The sequence below is a fragment of the Triticum aestivum genome, chromosome 6D (genome assembly GCF_018294505.1).
Source record: "Triticum aestivum cultivar Chinese Spring chromosome 6D, IWGSC CS RefSeq v2.1, whole genome shotgun sequence".
Taxonomy (NCBI): domain Eukaryota; kingdom Viridiplantae; phylum Streptophyta; class Magnoliopsida; order Poales; family Poaceae; genus Triticum; species Triticum aestivum.
The window spans coordinates 451,209,565-451,232,860 of NC_057811.1; the positions used below are offsets into that span (position 1 = coordinate 451,209,565).

A 23,296-nucleotide genomic window follows, 5' to 3' on the forward strand; every position below is an offset into this window, starting at 1 on the left:
AGATATTAGTATGCGGAAACCCGAAAGTTGTTCGGAGTCCCGAATGAGATCCCGGACGTCACGAGGAGTTCCGGATTGGTCTGGAGGTGAAGAATTATATATAGGAAGTCCAGTTCCGGCCACCGGGAAAGTTTCAGGGGTTATCGGTATTGTACCGGGACCACCGGAAGGGTCCCGGGGGTCCACCGGGTGGGGCCACCTATCCCGGAGGGCCCCATGGGCTGAAGTGGGAGGGGAACCAGCCCCTAGTGGGAGGGGAACCAGCCCCTAGTGGGCTGGTGCGCCCCCCATGGGCCTCCCCCTGTGCCTAGGGTTGGAACCCTAGGGGTGGGGGCGCCCCACCTGACTTGGGGGGGAAGTTTCCCCCCCTTGGCCGCCGCCCCCCTGTAGATGGGATCCCAGGGGCCGGCGCCCCCCCCCCTAGGGGGCCTATATAAAGGGGGAGGGAGGGCTGCTGTACCCTAGCCCTTGGCGCCTCCCTCTCCCTCCCGTGACACACCTCTCTCCCGCTTGCGCTTGGCGAAGCCCTGCCGGGATCCCCGCTACTTCCACCACCACGCCGTCGTGCTGCTAGATCTCCATCAACCTCTCCTTCCCCCTTGCTGGATCAAGAAGGAGGAGATGTCACTGCTCCGTACGTGTGTTGAACGCGGAGGTGCCGCCGTTCGGCGCTCGGTCATCGGTGATTTGGATCACGAAGAGTACGACTCCATCAACCCCGTTCACTAGAACGCTTCCGCTCACGATCTACAAGGGTATGTAGATGCACTCCTTCCCTCTCGTTGCTAGTAGACTCCATAGATGGATCTTGGTGATGCGTCGAAAATTTTAAAATTCTGCTACGATCCCCTACAATAACCTTCACAAATTGGACTATCTCGACTGAGGTTGCATAGAGTTCAAAGGAGTGAGAAGAGGGTTTGAGGTTTTGAAAATGCAAAAAATCAAAAACCTCACCTTAGCTTCATTTTGGAGTGACTAAGGAGGATCTGAAGTTATTTTTGCATTTTAAATTTTTAAACTTGTTTTATTGCTGACTTTGTATTAAAGGGTGTTTTTTCAAAAATAAATTAATAATATGAATACTTATTCAAAAAAGGTGAGACTTCGTATTGATCCTATATAGGTATAATATAAGCTAAGAAAATCTTTTTTTGTGATTTTGAGAAGGTCGAAAAAAACTTGCTTAGAAATGGGGTCGTTTTCCCTTACTTTGGAGCCTGTTTGGACAACATTTTCAGTGACTATGAGTTGGACTTCACAAAAAGGGTTGGATTTATGAACTAAAGTGCATAGTAGTACATAAAACAATGCAACATCACAGAACAAACAAATGAACTCCAAAAATATTGGAGATAGGTTCAAATTTGAATGTCGGTTCAAATTTGAATTTTATTTCAAGTCAAATCAACATCATAGCACGTAAGTTTTCACATGAAAGTACATAAGTTTTCACATCAAATGACAACAAACATAAGTTTTCACATCAAATTTGAATGATTTCGACTTTATTTCTTTTGCTTCTTTCTACCACTCGATTTCTTCTCCTTTTTTCCACCGTTTGGTTCCACGGCGCATAGTTTGTTGATGCTGATGCTCTTGCTTTTTGGCCCCTTGGTTTTCTTGCCAACTCCACTAGGCCCCCTCAACTTTTGCCCCTCACCATGTCCCACTTCTTCAGTTTGCACTTCTGTAGCTTGAGTAGATGGCACACATTGTTCAACTACTTCAGTTTGCAACTCAACACTTGGCACCACAACCTCCAAACATGGCAACACAGCTGTCAAAGCAGATTCGCATGGCAGCACAACAGTTGCTTCATCTGCAACGGTTTCAGATTGCCCTAGCGCCTGCAAAACAGATTCAGTATGCATCACATCGTCCAAAACAGAAACACTTAGCTCATGTTCAGCAGTAACAGTTTCAGTTTGCTCCATATCTTTGTCACCAAACATTATCTACTTAGTGCTCTTCCTTCTAAAGCCACTGAGTCTTGCTTTTTTCACTGGCCAGCACTGTTCAACAACAAGAGGTGGGGCTTTTTCTGCACGCTTCCTCCTAAAAAATAAAGCATTTCACTTGGTTAGATACTAGAACAAGTAGCAAAATCAAAAACTTGCAAAAACAGTAACATAAACATACTTTGGCCTCTGAGGAGTGTAGATGCATTTGGATGAACCAACTCTGTGCCCAAGTACCTCACACAACTTGCACCTATTTTTGTTACCTTTTTGAGCCCTTTTGGGCTTATCATTCTTTTCCTTTTCCTTTTCCCCTTCTTACTACAACCACCTTTCTCAAACCAAGCTTTGAATCTGCTCTGTTTTGGCCTCCCAGCCTTTCTTCTAGTGACAGGGGGGCACAAGGTAAATTCTATTTCCACCTCAGGCCACTGAGATTGGTCAGTCAGTGCAGGAATTGGACTTGCATATGCAGCTTTGAATTTTTGTACTGAATAATACTCATGCAAATATGGGTGCATATTTAACCTGGGTTTAGATGCCAAAAAAAGTATGGAATGCTCACATGGTTTTCCAGTGTGTTGCCACTCTTGGCAAGTGCACTCATGCAACTCAGTATTTACCACATGCCTCTTGCCACTCTTTGTATCTCTAACTTCAGCACCCCACAAGGAAGATTTCTCAACAGATAGATGTGAAAGATTTCTACTCTTGTTGACCACCTGTTGTACCACTGCTGGAAGCTTGTCCCCTTCCAAAATATTAGCAATTTTTCCTCTCAACTCCCATAAACGCATGATCATGATCCTTATTTGGTCCACCATGTCATGCACAGGCAAGTCTTTCAAATCCTTCACTTTGTTGTTAAAACTTTCTGCCAAGTTGTTATTGATATGATCACATTTTATGGCAGTATTAAAACCTGATTTATACCACAACAGAGAATGGTGTGTGTTCAACCATGAAGCAAATTCATTATCACTACATGATGCCAATATCTTACCAAGGTGATAGGAATGTGTCTGTCTGGTGTAGGATCTTGCTGCTGGCCACATGCGCCCAAATTCATGTCCTCTGAATTTTTTTATCAGATTCATCCACATATGTCCAAAGCACTCCCTCTGCTCAGCATGGGGGAAAACATTTTTTACTGCATTTTCCAACCCATTACATGCATCTGTGTGGATGGCCAAAGGAGAAACTGGCCCTATGCATCTTTTCAGTTGCATCATGAACCATATCCATGATGCCTCTGTCTCTGATTGAAACATTCCTATTGCAATTGGGAACATCCAGTTGTGTCCATCTAGAGCATTGCATGCAGCCAACTAACCATTCCACTTTCCAGTCAAAAAAGATGAGTCTATGCTCAAATATGGACGACAACCTGCTTTGAATCCATCTATGCAAGGCTTCAAACACATAAAAAACTTGCTGAATAAAACCTTGCCATCCTCTCTTACCTCTGTATCTATCTCCACCACACTTCCAGGTGACCTCTTCTCCACCTCTGCTTTAAAACTATACAACATCCTAAATGTATTTGCCCAGTCACCATACAATGATTTCATGGCCCTTTGTTTTGCTTTCCACACTGTGGTATATTGCAGCTGGATGGGGTACAGCTTCTCCAAGTCAACTTTAAGCCTCTTTGCTGTAGTGTTTGGAGTCTTGGCTAAAATAGGAGTAATCTTCTTTGTAACCCAAAGCTGTGATATCATCTTTGAAACTCTCTCTGAAGTGGTCATACATGTATGCTGGTGTGGTATTTGATTTACCACTACTGGAATCAGCTAATTTGCCATCTGCCAGCTCTTTGCCGTCTGCTAGCTGACGGCAAAGAAGCTCTTTGCCATCAGCTACCCAAAAGCAGACGGCAAAGAAGCTCTTTGCCATCTGCGAGCTCTTTGCCATCTGCCAGCAGACGGCAAAGAATCTTTGCCGTCCGCTGGCAGACGGCAAAGAGTGAGGTGGCCCCCACCCCCCGCCCGTTTGGGAAAAACTTAATGGCCCACCTCTTTGCCGTCTGCTAGCAGACGGCAAAGAGGCAAAAAGGCGGACGGCAAAGAGAGGCGGACGGCAAAGTGGGCACTACCTAACGGCCCATACCCCCCCGCCCGTTACTCACTTTCTCTCCTCGCCGTTCTCTCCTCCCACCCCACCGCCGCCGCCGCCCCATCGCCCCCGCCGCCCCGTCACCCCACCGCCCCGGGGCCCCGCCGCCCCACCGCCCCGTCGCCCCCCCCCCCCCCGCCCCGGCCCCCCGCCGCCCCGCGCCGCACCGCCCCGGGCCCGGCCCCCCGCCGCCCCAGGCCGCCTCCTCCACCGCCCCGCCCCCCTCCTCCACCGGCCTCCTCCACCGGCCCTGCCCCAGGTGAGCCCCCCTTTTTTTCTTTTTTTTCTCTTTTTTTCTATTTTTTTTCCTTTTTAGTTTTAGTTTTAGTTTAGATTTAGTTTTAGTTGTAGTTTTAGGTTTAGTTTTAGTTTAGTTTTAGTTTTAGGTTTAGTTTAGTTTGAGGAAAGAAGAAGAAGAAGAGAAAAAGAGGAGAGGAGGAGAAGAAGAAGAGGAAAAAGGAAAGGAAGAAGAAGAAGAGGAGGAGAAGAAAAAATAAGAAGAGGAAGAAGAAGAAGAAGAAAAAAGAGGAGAGGAGGTGAAGAAGAAGAGGAAAAAGGAAAGGAAGAAGAAGAAGAGGAGGAGGAGAAGAAAAAAGAAGAAGAGGAAGAAGAAGAAGAAAAAAGAGGAGAGGAGGAGAAGAAGAAGAGGAAAAAGGAAAGGAAGAAGAAGAGGAGGAGGAGGAGAAGAAAAAAGAAGAAGAGGAAGAAAAGGAAGAATAGGAAGAAGAAGAAAAGGAAAAAAGAGGGAAAAACCCCGACCCGACACGGCACCCCGACCCCGACCCGGCACCCCGACACGACACCCCGACCCCGAGCCTGACCCGACACCCCGACCCCGACACCGACACGGCACCCCGACCCCGACCCGGCACCCCGACCCCAACCCCGACCCCGACACCCCGACCCCGAGCCTGACCCGACACCCCGACCCCGACACCGACACGGCACCCCGACCCCGACCCGGCACCCCGACCCGACACCTCGACCCCGAGACCCCGACCCCGACACCAACACGACATCCCGACACCGACACCCTGACACCACACCCACCCTTACCCCGACACCGACACGGCACCCCGACCCCGTAGGAGTGCTTTGGGTGTGCCAAACGTCACAACGTAACTGGGTGACTACAAAGGTGCACTACGGGTATCTCCGAAAGTGTCTGTTGGGTTGGCACGGATCGAGACTGGGATTTGTCACTCCGTGTGACGGAGAGGTATCTCTGGGCCCACTCGGTAATGCATCATCATAATGAGCTCAATGTGACTAAGGCGTTAGTCACGGGATCATGCATTGCGGTACGAGTAAAGAGACTTGCCGGTAACGAGATTGAACAAGGTATTGGGATACCGACGGTCGAATCTTGGGCAAGTAACATACCGATTGACAAAGGGAATTGTATACGGGATTGATTGAATCCTCGACACCGTGGTTCATCCGATGAGATCATCGTGGAACATGTGGGAGCCAACATGGGTATCCAGATCCCGCTGTTGGTTATTGACCGGAGAGGCGTCTCGGTCATGTCTGCATGTCTCCCGAACCCGTAGGGTCTACACACTTAAGGTTCGGTGACGCTAGGGTTGTAGAGATATGTGTATGCGGAAACCCGAAAGTTGTTCGGAGTCCCGGATGAGATCCCGGACGTCACGAGAGGTTCCGGAATGGTCCGGAGGTGAAGAATTATATATAGGAAGTCAAGTTTCGGCCACCGGGAAAGTTTCGGGGGTTACCGGTATTGTACCGGGACCACCGGAAGGGTCCCGGGGGTCCACCGGGTGGGGCCACCTATCCCGGAGGGCCCCGTGGGCTGAAGTGGGAAGGGAACCAGCCCCTAGTGGGCTGGGCGCCCCCCCCCCCCCCCCATGGGCCTCCCCCCTGCGCCTAGGGTTGGGAACCCTAGGGTGGGGGGCTTCCCACTTGCCTTGGGGGGCAAGGCACCCCCCTGGCCGCCGCCCCCCCACCCTAGATGGGTTTTGGCCGGCGCCCCCCCTCCCAGGGGGCCTATATAAAGGGGGGAGGGAGGGCAGCAACACAACAGCCTTGGGCGCCTCCCTCCTCCCCTGCTACACCTCTCCCTCTCGCAGAAGCTCGACGAAGCCCTGCCGAGACCCGCTACATCCACCACCACGCCGTCGTGCTGCTGGATCTCCATCAACCTCTCCTTCCCCTTGCTGGATCAAGAAGGAGGAGACGTCGCTGCACCGTACGTGTGTTGAACGCGGAGGTGCCGTCCGTTCGGCACTCGGTCATCGGTGATTTGAATCACGGCGAGTACGACTCCGTCAACAACGTTCATTGGAACGCTTCCGCTCGCGATCTACAAGGGTATGTAGATGCACTCCTTTCCCCTCGTTGCTAGTATACTCCATAGATGCATCTTGGTGAGCGTAGGAAAATTTTAAAATTATGCTACGATTCCCAACACTTATGTGCAGCATCATAGTAGTCCTGCCGGGGTGCAGATGGCTCCCAGCTTCAACGCCAGGCCACCACATAACTCTGCTACCACCGGAGGCCCTGCTGCTGCACGACCTCGCAAGCCGAAGGGAAGCAAGGCTGGCCATCAGAAGACGAACCAAGGAGCAGCTCCGCCAGTTTCCACTCCCCCACCTGCGGTCCCTATGATGCCGCCACCAGTCCAGGTTCCCGCTATGGCCCCTTCGTCTATGATGGTAGCGGGTCATGGCCAGTACGCACATATGCAGCTGGGATCAATGCAACAGCAGCCTACACCTACGTTTCAGCCTTCAGGGGCAACCGAGGGGGTAGCAATTCCTAAGAAGGTGTGGTGCTCTAAGTGCCAGTCTGCAATGCACACAAATGATGACTGCGAGACACAACAGTTTTGTTTCATTTGCAACAAGACTAATCACCCGATGACTTTGCGGCGCTGCCCTGCTCTCAAGATGCCGAAGCCGGTGGCGATGCTTTGTGGTTACGGAACTGAAAGTATGGCCTTTTTCAAATGCCCGACAATGTCTGCAGGGAGGATCTTGCACCACGGGATTCACTGACGGCGTTGGTATCTATTTCTGGTGGCTCTATAACTCCCAGTATCGTGGAGGCAGAGGTTGCTAAGATTGCTCAGTACCAATTGCAGTGGACGTGGGAGGCCATACCGCACGGTCAGGACGCTTTTCTCATGTCCTTCCCGAGTGAGGAAGTTTTGCACAGGGTCACTGGGTTTGCAGTTTTCATCAAGTCTCACAATGTCACTATCGAGTTTAAGCCTTGGAAGCCAGAAGAGATACCACACCGTTTCGAGCTGATACCTATTTGGGTCCATGTGCATGGGGTGCCTCATGCTCTCCGACATTTCTTGGGGCTTTGGGCGGTTGGCTCGGTCATTGGCGCTACTCTTGACGTCGATCTTCTATGTTTACGTCGGAGAGGAATTGTTCGTATCCAGGTAGCGGTGCTGAACCTTGATGCTTTCAAAAGCAGCACCATTGACTCTCTCTCTCTCTACCGATGTGGTGGTTCAAAGAAAAGGTTATGAGTTCCGGTACAGTCTGGAAAAATCAGACTTCCAGGTTGATAGTGATTTTGTGCCTCGAGTCTGGGAGCACGGCGACGATCCAGGAGGCGACAAGGGGCATGACAGGGAGGATACAGTGAAGAGCAACGATCCAAGCAAGAGGTCCAAACCCACTTCAACTCCTAACAACCCTTCGGCCATTGCTACCACGGGCGGTGTGGTGCCCATGCAAATGACCAGTGCCATCACACCGTTGAACCCTCATCGAGGCCTTCCTGTCACGGCTGCTTCCTCGTCTTTAAAGGAGTCTTCTTCGACGGCGCCGGCTACCTCGTCTATGGCTGCCCCTCCGACGACGTTGGCTCCCCTATCTTTGGCGTCGCCGACTCCGACCCACCCGTCGGCATCGCCCCTCGACAAGGGGAGCCACGCGTGCCCTATATCTGAGGGGGTGGCACCTGCGGGGGTGATTGTGAGCGCTACATCGCCGCCACCATCGCCAGCACCTGTCTCTCCGACTCGTCGGGGAGTGATCTTCTCCCCGGCCGTTAGAGCTGGCCAGGAGTCGGCCATGGCGCAGCTGCGAGCGCTGTCATTTACTCCTCCGTCACCAGGGGGCGCCGGCATCCGGACTCGAGGAGGTGGACGACCAGCCCATACGATCTTCTTCTTCATCGCCACTGCAGTCTACTCCGCCTCTCGGGGTCGCCGGGATGCCTTATTCATCGCCGCAGCAGACTACTCCGACTCTCGGGGGCGCCGGGATGGGCTCGGCGGCCGGTGTTTCTCCTTCACCGCTGAGGCGCAGCGGGCGTCACTACGTCGGGACTGATGGTTCAGCAGACACAGACGAGGACTCTATGGTGAAGGCCATCCGTAGGACGGCGGTTCGCAACCTTGACTTCGAAGGTACCCCTTCTCGCAAATCTTTTATGTCTTTTGATAAATCCAAAGTTTCTTCAAATATTACTAGACTTGGTGTGTCACTAGGACGTAATGAGAAAGAGGTAGATTTTTCGGTTAAGGCTCTTAAACAAGTGGAGTTCGACCGGCTTACGGTTGCTCCTAGATTGTCGAGTTTTGTTGACCCTCTCGTGTCAGATGAGGAGGATGAGGATGCTGATGCCAATCACGAAGGCAAGCTTCTCTCTCATTTGGTTAAAGACACGACTGAAGTAGACCTTGACGATACTGTACGCGACACTACGCTTTGTGAGCTTGTCGCGTCGGTGCGCAAGAATAAGTCTAACTCAGCAAAGAAAAGAGGGCGCTCTTCTAAGAAGGCGAAGGTCTCTAAACAAAAAATTGGTTCAGCATGAGAGGCATGTTTTGGAATAGCAGAGGTCTTGGTGACTTGGCTAAACACAAACACATTGCCGATTGCGTAAAGGATCATGCGTTGGACTTTGTAGCTATCACCGAGTCGGGCAAACGTGATTTTCCAACACGTACTCTCGACCACTTTTCAAGTGGTTTGGACTACAAATGGCACGTACTGCCGCCGACCGGGAGGTCCGGTGGAATATTGCTAGGTATTAACTCTACTTACTTGCAACTATTGTCCACGTCAAAGGGGGATTATCATATTAAATTCCACCTTCGAAACAAGTCCGACAACTTCCTTTGGAGTTTGGTGGCTGTATATGGCGCCGCTCAAGAGGAGTTTAAGTCTGCATTTCTAAAAGAACTTGTTAATACCTGTCGTGACAATCCTCACCCCATATTAATTGGGGGGGATTTTAATATCCTTCGATATGAGCAGGAAAAAAATGACCGGTTTGACACTAGGTGGCCTTTCCTCTTTAATGCTGTTATTGACAGCCTGGATCTGAGGGAGATCACGATGTCTGGCCGTCAGTATACCTGGGCCAATAACCGATCAGTGCCAACATTTGAAAAACTTGACCGAGTGCTAGTTACCACCGACTGGGAATATAAATACCCCCTAGCATCGGTTCGTGCTCTAGAACGTATTGAGGCCTTATCGGATCACGCTCCTTTGCTAACCGATTTTGGACAACCAATCCCACGTTCTAACCGTCACCAGTTTAAATTTGAACTGGGTTGGCTCACTAGAGAGGGATTTCATGACCTTGTTAAGAAAGTGTGGGCGCGCCAACCTCATGGTAACACACCCATTCAACGATGGAACAATCGAATTCGCGCCTTGCGCCGATTCCTTCGTGGATGGGCCAAGCATACTGCTGGCATTTACAAAAAAGAAAAACTGCGACTATCTACCTTAATAGATTCCCTTGATAAAATAGCGGAGGTAAGGCCTCTGACTGCTGTTGAGATTGAGCAAAAAAGCAATCTAAATGAGCAGATTGCCACCTATTACGCGAGGAAGAGATTAAATGGTACCAACATTGCAAGGCGGATTCTCTTGTGCAAGGTGATGATAATACGAAATACTTTCAAATGCTTGCCAATGGCAGACATAGAAAGAAACGCATATTCGCCCTTGACCAGGAGGAAGGCCGAATTGAGGGGGACGCACCACTTAGAACTTTCATTACTAAGTATTACAAGGAGCTTTTTGGACCTTCAGCTGAAACAAATTTTCAGCTGGATGAATCTGTTACTCATGACATCCCTCAAGTTACGGAAGCGGAAAATGAATTCCTAACCTCCCCGTTCTCTGAGGAGGAAATTCGAACCGTTGTGTTCCAAATGGAACACAACAAAGCTCCGGGCCCGGATGGCTTTCCCGCAGAGTTCTATCAATGTTTTTGGGACGTGATTAAGGCAGACTTGGTTCCGTTGTTTCACCAACTGCATACTGAAGACCTTGATATTTCTCGTTTAAACTTTGGGGAAATTATCCTATTGCCCAAGATTAAGGAGGCTAATCGTATTCAACAATATCGACCGATTTGCCTTCTGAATGTAAGTTTTAAAATCTTTACGAAGGTCGCTACTAATCGGTTGAATGGGGTGGCTGACCATGTCGTAAAGCCCACTCAAACAGCATTTATGCAAGGCCGCAACATATTAGATGGAGTGGTCGTTCTGCACGAAACTGTACATGAGCTTCACCGGAAAAAGTTGAATGGTGTCATTCTTAAAATAGATTTTGAAAAAGCCTATGATAAAGTTAAGTGGCCCTTTCTGTTGCAAACTTTGCGCATGAAGGGGTTTTCACCAAAATGGTGTCGTTGGGTAGAGAGCTTTGTTTCTGGAGGCAGTGTGGCCATAAAAGTTAATGATGACGTTGGCAACTATTTTCAGACAAGGAAGGGGCTTCGCCAAGGGGACCCCGCCTCTCCAATTTTGTTTAATATTATGGCCGACATGCTAGCTACCCTTGTTGAGCGGGCTAAGCTGGACGGTCAAATCAGTGGTGTCATTCCACACTTGGTAGAAGATGGACTATCTATTCTACAATATGCGGATGACACTATCCTTTTCTTGGATCACGATCTAGACAAGGCAAGAAATCTCAAGTTGCTCTTATGTGCTTTTGAGGAACTTTCTGGTCTCAAATCAATTTTCATAAGAGCGAACTCTTTTGCTTTGGCGATGCTGCAGAATCAGCACCTGAGTATGCTGAGATTTTTGGATGTCAGCTCGGGCAGTTTCCGATTCGATATCTGGGTATTCCTATACACTATCGGCGTTTAACTATCGCTGAGTGGAAGCATGTGGAAGAGAGACTTGAGAAACGTCTAGCCAGTTGGAAGGCCAAACTCTTGTCTTACGGGGGACGTTTGATCTTGATCAATTCTGTCCTAAGCAACATGGTTCTATATATGTTGTCATTCTTCCACCTACCGAAAGGGGTTCTCCAGCGACTAGACTACTTTAGATCCAGATTTTTTTGGCAGTGCGATAATGAATCCAAGAAATATCGACTGGCTAGGTGGAGTGTATTATGCAGACCTAAAGTCAAGGGGGGCTGGGAATTCAAGACCTTGAGATAAAAAATATTGCTCTTCTCAGCAAGTGGGTTTACAAACTACTCTCTGAGAATGGGGTATGGCAGGAAATCATTCGCAACAAGTATGTGGGATCCAATGCCATTTCTCAAGTTCATTGGAAACCCGGGGATTCGCATTTTTGGAGTGGCGTGATGAAGGCCAAGGAATTCTTTTCCAATTCGGGACCTTCTCGGTTAGGGATGGTTCTCAGGTTCGATTCTGGGAAGACACCTGGCTAGGGAACAACCCACTAATGGTGCAATATCCGAGCTTGTACAGGATTGTCAGACATAAATTTGTCACGATCAAACAAGTTTTAGGACAACAAAACCCTGATATTTCTTTCCGTAGGGACCTTCTTGGCCCTCGCCTGGCAGCATGGAATGAATTACTCACTCGTCTGGAGGATATTCAACTGTCAGGTGAGCCGGACGTCTTTCGATGGAACTTGCATCAGAATGGCAAATTTTCTGTCAAATCCATGTATGATGCAATGGTTCATTGTGATGTTCCAGTTGATAACAGGAAATTGTGGAAGCTCAAAATTCCTCTAAGAGTGAAGATTTTCCTCTGGTTTTTACATAGAGGAGTCATTCTAACTAGAGATAATCTGGCACGACGAAAGTGGCATGGTTCTAAGACATGTGTCTTTTGCCAACATGACGAGACTATTAGACACTTATTTTTTGAGTGCAAATTCGCTCGGGCAGTTTGGGCCATAGTTCAGGTAGCTTCTAATTTATACCCACCACGTAGTGCACGGAATATGTTCGGCAACTGGTTGCGGGGTATTGATAAATAATTTTCTGCACATATTCTCGTGGGAGCGGCGGCCTTATGCTGGGCACTGTGGCTTACCAGGAATGATGTGATCTTCAATAACAAATGTGTCTCATCTCCTATGCAGGTTATTCATGTTTGTACACGATGGCTCCGTACTTGGTCTATCATGCAGAGGCCGGAGGACAGGGACCTTTTTATGATGGCGTCTACACGGCTGGAGCGTTCAGCCAGGGAGGTTTTCTACCCCCATGGATGGCGGTGTGATCTACGGATAGGATCTACCGCACCTTAGCCTCGACATGATTTATTTGCTTCGCTTTGTACCGAATTATTTTTATTATTCTTAGGGCACTCTCGACTTTTTGGCTATGTGCATCTAGCTATGCAGAGGCCGGGCTTTTTTTCGATGCGATCGTATCACCTCGATATATCTATTCAATGAAAAGTCCTTTATCGAAAAAAAAATATGGTCTGTATTTAATGTTTAGTTAGTTTGCAAATTTAGAGCCTAATGACAGCAGTTTTTTCTCCAGAAAGAAAAATGAATAACAATGACGGTGGTAAGGGCATACATGTGCGCACGAAGACTTGTCTTCATAGCCTGAATTGGTAATGCGAGTATGACACTTGAGTGAATTCCAAGCATTGGTGCATCGTATTGGAGATAGATGGTTGATCTAGATTCATTTACACAATATGAGAAGTCTTCATAATAATTTGTTGTTATTTTTATTGCATTACCCATCCTTTTTGTGCAAGGTCGCATTCACTTCTGTTTGAAAGACGCGGCAAATATCGTCACATATATGTACACTGCAGCAACTCTCAACAAGTATACATCAGCACATCTCATGATTGAAGGATGAACTCCATTACACTTCTCTGGCAAGGGTATTTAAACCAGACATTATGCAACAAAATACATTATCACCCCGCAAAAAAAACATTATCTTAGTCAAAGTAACCCAGAATTGCGCTGTTTTCAGTCCAATCGTTAGTGCTCAGCGATAAACAATTATATGGCAAGCATAATATAAAGCAAAGTAGCATGAGGGCAGGTTGAAACTTTGCCAACAGAAATCTATTGATGTCTACCTTCCCTTCTAGGTATGTGCATAGATAATTTTGAAATTCAGTAGTACAGGCAGGAAGCCTTTAACAACAGTCCAGTGAGATGTAACTTACTTACGCATATGAATGTGCCGTCCATGATGATAGTGGGAGGCAAGGCACGAGAGGGAGGGAGAGACAAGGAAGAAGCCAGTACCTACGTATGGGGAGGATCTTTGGCACCAGCATCCCAATCATCGGCTGTGTGTTGCTATGCTTGGTTTTCCTTAATGAAAATCGGAAGGGGGAAGCCCTTCTTTCATCCAAAAAAAAAAAAATCATCGGCTGTGTGTGCTGCTCCTCGAGCCCTCCATCTCCTAGGAACTTGCAGAGGTGACGCCCTGCGACTTTACCACTTGGAGAACCCGCCGCCGTGCTGTCGTCCACTTTGTGCAGATACGGGTGCGTCGATTTCCTCTTCGGCCGCGGCGGGGGGATCTGGATCACCGCCGTCGCCATGGCGGCCACGGCGCCCGAGCCGCCGCTGCTCCCCGACGACTCTCTGGTGACCTGTAGAGCACGAGGCAAATCAGGAGTCAGGAAAATCCACGACCCACGTCGGTGTCGACCATTTCGAGAGCGTCGGCGACGACCACATCGGAGCCTGGCGACGAAGATGAAACGACAGAGGCCACCATTGGGTACTGGACGGGGTGGATTGAGGCGAGGAGGAAGGACGGGGGGCAGCGGCGGCGACTGGAGAATCGGGGAAGATGAGAGAGGGCGGCGGCGGCAAAAGGGAAGGGAATCGTCCGGGAGACCCGGTTTGGTTAGATATTGATCTCTATTGCTTGTGCGGGATCCGGCTTGCCTGCTCCCTCCCCATGCTCCCATGCGTGCTATTTTATCCTACGGCTGTTTTTTTTTTCTTTTTCCTTTTTAATGTTATCATCTTTCCCCTAATTTTAAGGGGTGGGGCCGGGCCTTATTTTGTTCCAATCAAATCAAGCCACGTACGCGAGAGCACGGATGAGCGCACGCGCGGGGAGTAGGCAAGTCCCGTCCGCTTGTGCGAGCGTGGTCAATCCTGCATTGCGTTCGTTTTGTCCTTTCCCGTCCGACGTGGACATCGCTAGGCTACACCCTTGATGCATACGTTAATGTGTTGGATTAGCCATCCACTACATGTGTTCAGGGGGTTTTACTTGGTACTCAAGAACTCAAGAAGGCCGGCTGAGACCTACTGTACTGAAAAATAAGAGCATTTTGCACAACTATATGGCTATATCGGACGCCGGCTGAGAATGAGCTGACTTATATAGAAAAATCATCTACTAGGGAGCTATACTTCTTTTAGGTGGGATGCTCATAATCATTACACTCTGACCTGTAATTGGTAGTATGATCAAAATTAAACGTCTACTAGGGAGCTAGTACTTCTTTCAGTGGGGATGCTCATAATAAATGAGCGCAGATGTGCTCCTTATGGCAGTACTGAGCTGCATGAAGCTACATGATTGTCGAATCACATGGTATGTAAACATCAATTCAACACCAACCCTCCTATATAAGTGTGAGAGGAGAGATGGAACACTATTGTTAGTATATACTCCTAGCTATAAAACAAGATGAACATTTTGTGCGTCTGTGCGTCTGCGTCGAGAAAGGAGTAGAGCCAGCCAACGCTAGGTTCAGATCAGCATAGGCAAGCAACGCACATAGGATTTGCACTTTGCTAGACTTGTTACTTTCTACAACGACGAAGAAACCCATGGGTAATCTAGGACTAGGAAGCATCAGGATTCGCGACCACACTGATTTTGTTCTGCGCACGAAGCAACATCATCACAATGGTCAGCCTAATATAGGCTCATGTTGAAGGATTTGTCAACGGACTAGAACGAGTGATCAAGGTAGCAGGACCTTACAACAACTTACTACGTCGCTAGCCACTGTGATACCTGCGACTTCTTCTCTAAGATGGCATCCAAGTTTACATGAACTATCAGCTAGCACATATCTAAGAAACATGAATATTTTTTAAAAACAGGAACAGAGTTGAACATCTTTCGGGGACTTCATGTCTAAGAAACATGATTTTTTTTTTTTTTGAAAAACAGGAACAGAATGGAAAACATGAACATTTTTTGAAAATAACGAACAATTTTTCCAAATCGTGAACAATTTTTGTATTTGCAAACAAAATTTTAAAATGCGACTTCTTTTTGAATTTGTGAACAAATTTGGAAAGCCAGAAGATTACTTGAAATTCGGAAACAATTTTTAGATTTGTGAAAAAAATAAAAAAGCAAACATTTTTAAATTCCCACAACTTTTTATGAATTTCAGAATAAATTTTCAAAACATGAACAATTTTCAAATTCGTAAACAAAATTAGAAACTGGGAACAATTTTTGAAGTTCCCAAACATTTTTTGAATTTACGAACAAATTTTCAAAACATGAACATTTTTAAAATTTTCCAACAAAATTTTGAAATGAGAACATTTTTTTAAATTCCCAAAAAATATCTAAATTTGTGAAAGAAAATTAACATGCTATAATTTAAAATATTTCTGAACATTTGTTGAAAAAGAAAATAAAAAGAGAAACAGAAAAGGGAAAAACGAAAATTGAAAGAAAAATGGAAAACAAAAAAATAGAAATAAAACTAAATAGGAAAAGAAACCAGAAAAAACCAGTTCGGAGAACCTTCTGGATGATTCCCAAAACCGATAAAACCAAATAGAAACCTGCTAGAAGGTTCCGCCCAGTTCACTTGATCCCAATGCGTTTGCTCGCCATTATGATGCAACGAGCCTCCAATAGGGATTTCCCACCTAAAGCACATGCACGTCTTCACCGCGGGTTACCATTACTGGCGCCCACGTGCGCGCAACCTGGGCCGGCTCGAATCGCCTCATTCGCTCGATCACGGTTGACCAGTCGACCATCGGACAGTTGACCAAGCAAGCATTAACTTTTGACATAAAAATAAAAAGATGAAAATTCCTGAAAAAAACCATGAATTCAAAACTTTTCTTGAATTTTAAAAGAACATCCACAAACTTCAAAAAGTTCATGAATTTAAAAAGGAGTTCAATGATTTAAGAATTTAACCAAATTTGAAGAAAAAACTTCATTGATTTTGAAAAACAAGTACATCAATTTTGATAAAAAATCATCGGATTCAAAAATAGCACATCAATTTTGGAAAAAGTTCATCAAATTTAAAAAAAATCACAACTTTTAAATTAGAAAATAGCAGATCAATTTTGAAAAAGGTTCATCCATTTTGAAAAGAAAGTTCATAAATTCTAAGAAAAGTTTATCCCATTTGAAAAAAAATTAATTTCAAAAAGGTCATCGTATTTGAAAAAAAAATCATCAAAGTTGAAAAAAATGATAGAATATGAAAAAAGTTCATCGAATTTGAAAAAAGTTCATCGATTATGAAAAAAAGTTCACATATTTGAAGAAAGGTTCATAAAATTGAAAAAAAAGTTCATCGACTTTAAAGAAAATCTCGTGAGTTTGAAAAAAGAAAATCTCTACTACTACTACTTAAAAAGAACATAAGGTTCCTATTTCACCTTTCTTCCCACCACCCATTCGTCCAACCTTCCATGTATATGATAATCAATCATCTTAATTTACTTACCTTCTGAAGCAATTCCATTTTAGTTTACTTACCAAACTTCTAATCAAAATAAGATAATTCACGGACAAAATTTGATGAATATTTATTTACACAATTTCATTATTATTGATAGATAAGTCACAAGCTGACGTACTAGAATATTTATATCCTGTTACAACGCACGGTCATTGTTCTAGTACAAAAGAGAAAAGAAAAGGGAAAAGGAAGAACAAAAGAGGGAAGAAGACGTACCTGATCACAGAAGGTGAAGTGGCGCGGATTAGAATTCCACCTATGCACGTGTTTTTGCAGCGGTCTATAAAAAAATGAACATGAGGTGGCCAATCGCGGAGGGGGTGTTGTGCGCCCTGTAATACTAACCCTATAACGGTCTCGTAGAGCGCCACTGCAATTTATTCTTTAAAAAAATATTGTTTCTTGTTTAATTTTTAGTTTTCGAATATAATTCGGCATCTCAAAAAAGTCCAAATTTTAAAAGAAGGGAAAATATTCCTGAAACATAAAAGGTTCTTCGATTAGAAAAGGTTCATGATTTTTAAAAATGTCCTAGTATTGAAAAAATGTTCCTGAATTTTAACAAACACTTTGCGAATTAAAAAATGTACATATTTTTTAAAATATTCACAAAAATAAAACATAATCGCGAAAAAAGTCCATTGAATTAAAAAAATGTCCACTGATTCAAATGTTCATGATTTCAATAAATGTATCGTCAAACAAACAATGTACACTAAATAAAAAATACGTTCAAAATTTGTGAAAGACGGAAATTTTTATATTTTTATGAATAAAAACTCAATTTGATGAAATTTTTTTATTTCTAGAAACATTTTTTATATTTGATGAGTAAAATTAAATTTAAATGAACACTTTTTTAATTATATGAACAAATTTTGATTTGAAGAATATTCTTTGAATTTGATGAACATTTTACATATGATGAACATTTTTGCATAATTCATGAATATTTTTTGAAATTGAAGAACAATTTTTATTTCAATGAACAGATGTTTTAATTGGATGAAAAAAATTGGATTTCATAAAATGCTCACCATTTAAAAATATGTTCAAATTTCAAAAATAGTTCACCGATTTGAAAAAGAATGTTTCCATGTTTCTAAAAATGTTTTTTATTTGGAAAGGAAAAAAGAAAGGAAAAGGAAAAGATAAAAGAAAAATGAAAATTAATGAGAAAGGAAAAAATCAAATACAAAAAAGCGGAAAAAACAAAAGTAAAAAATAAGAAGAGAAATGAAAACCAAGTAAAAACGGCTAGCTGGGCCAGCCCAAACATAAGCCGCATGTCTCGTTGCTACCTCTTGAGCATGCGTTGGTTTTTCCCTTAAAGAGGAAAGGGTGATGCAGCAAAGTAGCGTAAGTATTTCCCTCAGTTTTTGAGAACCAAGGTATCAATCCAATAGGATGCCACACGCAGGTCCCTCGTACCTATACAAACAAATAAAACCTTGCAACCAACGCGATAAAGGGGTTGTCAATCCCTTCACGGCCACTTGCAAAAGTGAGATCTGATAGAGATGATAAGATAATATTTTTGGTATTTTTATGATAAAGAGTAAAAGTAAAGATTGCAAAATAAATGGCGACAGAAATGGCACGTTGTCGGGAGATTAATATGATGGAAAATAGACCCGGGGGCCATAGGTTTCACTAGTGGCTTCTCTCAAGATAGCATAAGTATTACGGTGGGTGAACAAATTACTGTCGAGCAATTGATAGAATTGAGCATAGTTATGAGATTATCTAAGTATGATCATGTATATAGGCATCACGTCCGCAACAAGTAGACCGACTCCTGCCTGCATCTACTACTATTACTCCATGATGTCTACTACGCAACCTTCTTCTTGTAGACGTTGTTGGGCCTCCAAGTGCATAGGTTTGTAGGACAGTAGCAAATTTCCCTCAAATGGATGACCTAAGGTTTATCAATCCGTGGGAGGCGTAGGATGAAGAAGAATTTATTCTAGGGTTTTTGCTAATCTATGATTAACCTCCTTTCATAATACTCCCTACCCCCAGGGGAAGTCGAATCCCCGCTGCCTCCTTGAAAGAGAGATGTCCTGAACCACTAGACGATAGGGGCATCACTAGACGATAGGGCCATATACAACCGCTCGTGATTATACTATAATCATGCTACGATCTGGGGAAAAAGAATACCTAATCATGAGGATCCTCCAGAATCTTTTCGAGTGCTCGTTCGAGAACTACGATCTTTGGCTCTAGAACTGAATCATTTCCTTGTTCCTGAGATTAGCCACCCGCCTGGGGAGTTTATAAACAAAAAAATATCACTAATTCCATCTTCTATACTCAGATATACCGATTTGACCGACCCTGCCCCTGCCACAACATTTGCACATTTGGATGCTACTATCGTACTTTCCAGAGGATTAGCTTCCAAGGGTATTCTTGCCAATACATTATCCTCATTCTGTTCCGGATTGTAATCCCTAATGAAAAAAATAGCTCCATGAGCAAAAGCCCCTGTCATGATGAACCCTGCAATATATTGGTGATGAGTATATAAAGCAGCTTGACCCGCACGAAAGGCGTAACGATCTGGGCACTGTCTCGGAGAGAGGCTCGGTGAAATAGACATGTCTGTGAAGATGCGGACTACCTGCACCTGGACAGAAAGACCCTATGAAGCTTTACTGTTCCCTGGGATTGGCTTTGGGCCTTTCCTGCGCAGCTTAGGTGGAAGGCGAAGAAGGCCCCCTTCCGGGGGGGCGAGCCATCAGTGAGATACCACTCTGGAAGAGCTCGGATTCTAACCTTGTGTCAGACCTGCGGGCCAAGGGACAGTCTCAGGTAGACGAGACAGATAGAAGCAGGACGAAGAGCAATAACACGATATGCACGTCGTGGTGGAAAAATATGGGTACGTATATTTCCCGACAAACCGGTTACACTAAGACCCACGGAAACACGTATGGGCTCGGGAAAGGGGTCCCCCGCCAATATATATTAGAACCCCCTTTACTTGCCGAAGCACTTCTTGGATCTGTCAATTATGCTATGGCCGGAGTCCTACTCATAGTGATCTGGTCGAATTGGGAGAAGCCGTAGGTATTATTGCAGGTCAATCAATTGGGGAGCCAGGGACTCAACTAACATTAAGAACAAGGAATTTCGCTACCTTAGGACCGTTATAGTTACGGCCGCCGTTCACCGGGGCTTCGGTCGCCGGCTTCCCTGTCATCAGTTCATCAACTTCCTTGACCTTCCGGCACTGGGCAGGCGTCAGCCCCCATACATGGTCTTACGACTGATCAATTGCTTTGTGGATTGTCTCATGTCTCTTGATTAGTTGGTATTTATCCCCTCAATATCGCAAGTTTCTTACCTCCAAACAAAATATTTACTTGTTACTAATAAAAAATCAAAAAGTTTAGCAGTCTGGTTGCGAGGTCTTAATAGTGAGTATGAATCATAGTTCCATTTTTTTTTGATCCACTCTATCTATTTCTCAATGGGCTCTGTCAAGTTAGCTATAGGTTGTGCCGTATCAACGATTTCTATGGAAGGCGGTAAGATGATATCTTGAGCAGTTATGTATCTAGGACCTTTGACGCAAATGGATGCGTCTAGAATAAATTCTTCCTGGGTCGATGCCCGAGTGGTTAATGGGGACGGACTGTAAATTCGTTGACAATGTCTACGCTGGTTCAAATCCAGCTCGGCCCAAACCAAAAATCTAGGGCTTCGTGAGTATGAACTAAATCCTTTTGTTTTTCTTCGAGCAAGTTCAAATTGGCGTAACATGAAACCTATTAGTGCAAAAGCCCCGTGGAGATCTACAAAAGTCCATAGACCGCCTAATTGACACCAACGACAGGATTTATCACTACTTTAGCTACTTTAGCAGCTTGGCCAATTACACGGAATTCGCGATTATTCTATTTCCTGATGCTCGCAATGTATAGTGGTCAAATAGGATTATTTTCTTCGCGAGAGTAGAGTTCAACTCCCGCTCTCAACCCATGAACAATATGAGTCCGAAGCTTCTTTCGTAACTCCCATAATTTCTTCGTAGTGGCTCCGTTCCATGCCTCATTTCATAGGGAAGCCCTTATGGTTCGAGAGGAGGTAGCAGGATCCACTCAAACACTACAGTGGAAGTGTGTTGAATCAAGAGTAGATAGTAAGCGCCTTTATTATGGTCGTTTCATTCTGTCCCCGCTTAGAAAAGGTCAAGGGATCCTTTTCCTCGTTCGAGAGTCTCCGCCCTTCTTCCACTCCGTCCCGAAGACTAACTAAGACCAATTGAGTCACGTTTTCATGTTGTCTCCGTATCTTATTGGTGAAACTAAATACTTGAAATTCAACAGAACCCCTGTTTTCTTCTTTTTCTTCTTTAACCATAAATCCAAAAATTTTGATCCTTAACGTTGATGAATTAAGAAAAACGGAAAGAGAGGGATTCGAACCCTCGGTAAACAAAAGTCTACATAGGCAAGGACACCAGAATTTTTACTAGAAGTAGAAGAGTTACACAAAGTTCGCGAAATGATCACAAGGGTTTATGCAGTAAGAACAGGCAAGCCTTTTTGGGTTGTATCCGAAGACATGGAAAGGGATGTTTTTATGTCAGCACAGCTGGGCCTGTAGCTCAGAGGATTAGAGCACGTGGCTACGAACCACGGTGTCGGGGGTTCGAATCCCTCCTCGCCCACAGCCTTCCAAAGGGGGAAGGGCCTTTCTCCGATTCATATTTCGTCGACCAATCCTTCCTAATTCACATTTTTGTTGAAAAAATTTCTTTTGTAATTCCTCGCATAAGGACTCCGAAAATACCAGGTCCCCACCTACACAAGAAAATTGTTGATAAACCTCCAAAATAGCTTAATTCTTATCTTTAGTCCATTCTGAGCCATTTACGAACATTACAGCGAATATGATCAAGACATTTATGGCTCCCACATAAATAAGAAGTTGTGAAGAAGAAAGAAGTAATAGGTAGGGATGACAGGATTTGAACATGTGACATTTTGTACCCAAAACAAACGCGCTACCAAGCTGCGCAGTCGCATTCAAGTAATGCCCCTTGATTTCACCGGTTTCGGCCTGTGATTTATAAATAGCTTCGGCACAAAAGACAAAACGGTCTCTCCAGCGCATAAATGGTTGTGAAAATATTCATCTTGACAAGAAATTATCTATATGTTAAGATATCTCTGATAAGGGCTATAGCTCAGTTCGGTAGAGCAACTCGTTAGTTTTTTTATACTAATTAAAACTTGCTATCTATGGAGCAATATGGATAAAAGAAAGTAAGTATTTATCCGGGAAGCCTCCGCCAAGATCCAATTTATTTAAACCCATATTAAAATTCTATCATATGAATGAAACATAGTTTGAAAAAGACGACTAAACAAGTTTGCTTAAAACTTATTTATTCTTAAATTTCCACCCTCAACGGATGGCTCGGAGAGATGGCCGAGTGGTTCAAGGCGTAGCATTGGAACTGCTATGTAGACTTTTGTTTACCGAGGGTTCGAATCCCTCTCTTTCCGTTTTTCTTAATTCATCAACGTTAAGGACCACAATGTATCAAATCAATTTGCCTCTGACCATCAAATTAAATGTGAATAAACCCGTCCTCCTCTCTTTGAAACAAGGGGCGCTTCCGGTTCTGTGCGTGCTTCAAACAATTTTGTCTTCTCCATAGCAACGACTGGAGTGGGGGAGTCAGAGTCTAAAAGAGGATTCCTCGCTTCTTTCTCTCATGCAAAACCGTGCAACCTTTTGGGGCTTCTACTCTTACATAAAGCTCTTGTCTTGACAATTCAAAATTGGGCGAAGGTTTTTTACCAAGAAATTTATACTCAAAATCATTCCCTTCCTAGAATGGGGTATTATCTGTCCCGATAAATAGATAATTCCAGGAGTAATAAATAGGAGTAAATTAAATAAAGTATTGATATAATTGGAATTGCGGAAGCAAATACCAATTTACTAAAAAAAGTTACCACTTAGCAGGTTTCCATACCAAGGCTCAATACAATCAAGTCCGTAGCGTCTACCGATTTCGCCATATCCCCATTTCCCTCTTCTTTGAGACCAGGATTCCTTGTGTAATTTCATCCATCTCTTAGTTTTTTTTTTGAATCATTGAGTTCATCACTCAACGTAGTCTAGCAGTTCAGTTCGACTCTATTTGAGAGACCTCGCTTGCTTATTGCAATTCAGAATTGAATTGATTCTATCCTTGAGTGGAACACATTAGCCGTCCGCTCTCCGGTTGGGCAGTAAGGGTCGGAGAAGGGCAATCACTCGTTCTTAAAACCAGCATTCTT

At 44.8% G+C, this 23,296-nt stretch overlaps 3 non-coding genes across 3 annotated transcripts; all 3 read left to right on the forward strand.

The window, feature by feature from the left end:
• Positions 1 to 20,602: 20,602 nt before the first annotated feature.
• TRNAY-GUA (transfer RNA tyrosine (anticodon GUA)) lies at positions 20,603 to 20,684 on the forward strand. The gene has a single exon. It is a non-coding gene; the product is annotated as a tRNA-Tyr (tRNA).
• Positions 20,685 to 21,598: 914 nt separating this feature from the next.
• Positions 21,599 to 21,672, forward strand: TRNAR-ACG (transfer RNA arginine (anticodon ACG)). The gene has a single exon. It is a non-coding gene; the product is annotated as a tRNA-Arg (tRNA).
• Positions 21,673 to 22,426: 754 nt separating this feature from the next.
• TRNAS-GGA (transfer RNA serine (anticodon GGA)) lies at positions 22,427 to 22,513 on the forward strand. The gene has a single exon. It is a non-coding gene; the product is annotated as a tRNA-Ser (tRNA).
• The last annotated feature ends 783 nt before the right edge of the window (positions 22,514 to 23,296 follow it).